The sequence below is a fragment of the Elephantulus edwardii genome, unplaced genomic scaffold (assembly GCF_000299155.1).
Source record: "Elephantulus edwardii isolate Elephantulus edwardi_28Jun2011 unplaced genomic scaffold, EleEdw1.0 scaffold00176, whole genome shotgun sequence".
Classification (NCBI taxonomy): Eukaryota; Metazoa; Chordata; class Mammalia; order Macroscelidea; family Macroscelididae; genus Elephantulus; species Elephantulus edwardii.
This window is the reverse complement of record NW_006399926.1, coordinates 290,241-293,279: the sequence shown is the minus strand read 5'-3', so window position 1 is coordinate 293,279 and position 3,039 is coordinate 290,241. Positions and strand designations below refer to the sequence as shown.

Sequence of the window (3,039 nt, the reverse complement as noted above, 5' to 3'; positions counted from 1 at the left end):
TTTGTTCATAGCGTCACCATGAGTCGTACTCGATGGTACCTAACAACAACAACAACAACAACTTCTGAACACTCATTACTCCTCCTGGCTCTACTTTTCTCCTTATTTAGCACAGGGACATGAAGGTGGGTGTTAGTGCAGGCTTGTGAATGCTGTGGATAAATCTGACCTCAGAGTGATCTAAATATGCTAATATATTGTTGTTGTATACCTATAAGTCAGAACAGATTCATAGTTGGCCCTTCAGTGGGTTTTCAGAGGCAATAAATTAAAAGGGAGACTCATTCTCTTGTGGAATAGCTGGTGGATTCAAATCACATACCTTTGTGTTGGCAGCACAATTCTTTACCACTAAACCACTGGAGCTCCCTGCTAATATGATGATCTCAGATCACTTGTGCTTGTGTGAAACCTATACCTAGACCAAGAAGCTGTTATCTGAAAAGAGCAAAGAAACACCACATGGTTTAAAATTAGGAAAGGTATGTGTCAGGGTTGTATCCTTTCTCCATATCTATTTAATCTGTATGATGAACAAATTTTTCAAGAAGCTGGAATCTGTGAAGAAGAATGTGATATCAGGATAGGAGGAAGACTCATCAATAACATTCATTATGTAGATGACACAACCTTGTTTGCTGAAAGCTCCTGCTGCAGAAGTTCAAAGTCTTCAGCCTTCAATAGGGATTGCACTTCAATGTCGGGAAAAAAAAAATCCTCACCACTGGACCAATAGGCAAGATCATGAAAGATGGAGAAAAATGGAGACTGTCAATGACTTTATCTTACTTGGATCCAGAATCAATACACTTGGTACCAGTAGTCAGGAGATCTTTGCCCGGCAAAGTCTATAGTCATGGACCCTTCCAAATTGTTGAGAACCAATGATATCAGTTTGAGGACTAAGGTGCAGCTGATTCAGGTCATAACCTTTTTAGTTACTCACGATGTGTTTGACTGTGTGGACTACAAGAAACTGTGTCTAACTCTGAGAAGAATGGGAATCCCAGAACACTTGATTGTGCTTATGTGAAACCTATACTTGGGCCAGGAGGCGGTTGTCAGAACAGAGCAAGGGAATACTGCGTGGTTCAAAATCAGGAAGGGTTTACAGCAGGAATGTGTCCTATCTCCATACCTTTTTCAATTTCTATGCAGAACAGATTATCCAGGAGAGTGGGATCTTTGAGGAGAAATGTGGCATCAGAATTGGAGGAAGACTCAATCAACAATCTGTGCTATGCAGGTTGACACATCCCTGCTTGCTGAAACTGAGGAAGGCCTGAGGCACTTGCTGTAGAAGGTCAAGGACTGCAACCTTCAATATGGATTGAAGCTCAACATCAAGAAAAACAAAGATTAAAAAAACAAACAAGACTGTCGCCGCCGATTCCGGAGCCGGAGTAGCTGCCGCCACTGCCGCCGCCGCTGCCGCCTAAGGAGCAAGGCTGAGAGAGAAGCGGTCATCGCGCTTGGGGCTTCACTCGGAAGCGTCTTTGGTCCCTGCAGTCCTCTTACGGGAACGACCGATGGATGAAAGTGAGCTGGTACAGAAAGCCAAACTGGCCGAGCAGGCTGAGCGCTACGATGACATGGCCGCAGCCATGAAGGCAGTCACGGAACAGGGGCATGAACTGTCCAATGAGGAGAGGAACCTGCTCTCTGTGGCCTATAAGAACGTGGTCGGTGCCCGCCGCTCCTCCTGGCGAGTCATCTCCAGCATTGAGCAGAAGACGGAGAGGAACGAGAAGCAGCAGCAGATGGGCAAGGAATACCGTGAGAAGATCGAGGCTGAACTGCAGGACATCTGCAATGATGTTCTGGAGCTGTTGGACAAATATCTTATTCTTAATGCCACACAACCAGAAAGCAAGGTGTTCTACTTGAAAATGAAAGGAGATTATTTTAGATATCTCATCTGGAGATAATAAACAAACCACTGTATCCAACTTCCAGCAGGCTTACCAGGAAGCATTTGAAATTAGGAAGAAAGAAATGCAGCCTATACACCCTATCTGACTTGGCCTGGCACTCAAGTTCTCCGTCTTTTACTACGAGATTCTCAATTCCCCCGAAAAGGCCTGCAGCCTGGCAAAAACGGCATTTGATGAGGCGATTGCTGAATTGGATACACTGAATGAAGAGTCTTACAAAGACAGCACCCTGATCATGCAGCTTCTTAGGGACAATCTTACTCTGTGGATGTCAGAAAACCAGGGAGATGAAGCAGATGCTGGGGAGGGAGAGAACTAATGTCCACCGTGCTTTGTGATCTGTTCAGTGTCACTCTGTACCTTCCACATATATCCCTTTGTGCGATTAAAAAAAAAAAAAGGAATCATATGTTGATTCTCAATTTTTCACAGCCTCAGCCTAGCAAAAATGGTCCATGGGATAAGTAGCTGGTATTTGTATCTAAAACTCAGATTGGTCACATAAATGCCACGGCATTCTGAAGTTTTGATTTTGATTAACATTGACAGGATTACCGTGTGTTGAAAAATTTTTTTTTTTTAACTGAACACTGTGATTATGGGGTTTTGTAACTGAGCAGAACTCTTACTGGTAGGAAAAAAATAGACCTGAATTATGTGTAACTTTTTGGAAAGTTTAATCTGATATCAAAATAGTCACTGAACTACAATTCTGTTGTAAAGTTGTACAGAAAGTTATAGAGATTATATTGTGACGCTGGGACTTGGAGCGAGACACCCCTCATTTGGCATTTGTGTTAACTCAGTCCTTCTGCCTGTGTCCGGGGCTTGTAGACACTTACTTGAGCAGTTGAGGCTGCAGGCCACTTACGCTCGTGTCTTCTTTTTTTTTTGCTCGTGTCTTCTGAGGAAGCTCGAAGCCCAAGGTAGAAATGCTCTGTGGCAGATAGCTGGGTTATGACACCATCAAAAGGTCCAGTGCTCTAACACACGTGGCTAAACCCCCTCTCCTACAGCAATATGTTATCAGTTTGCACCTTGTGCTTTAATAGTAGAATTTGTTTTCCTTGTTACCACCAATCTAATGAGAAAAAGAAAAAAAAAA

General features: G+C 43.3%; 1 pseudogene; it reads left to right on the top strand.

Annotated features, from left to right (window-relative positions):
- Positions 1 to 1,529: 1,529 nt before the first annotated feature.
- Positions 1,530 to 2,253, top strand: LOC102853651 (annotated as a pseudogene).
- Positions 2,254 to 3,039: the final 786 nt, after the last annotated feature.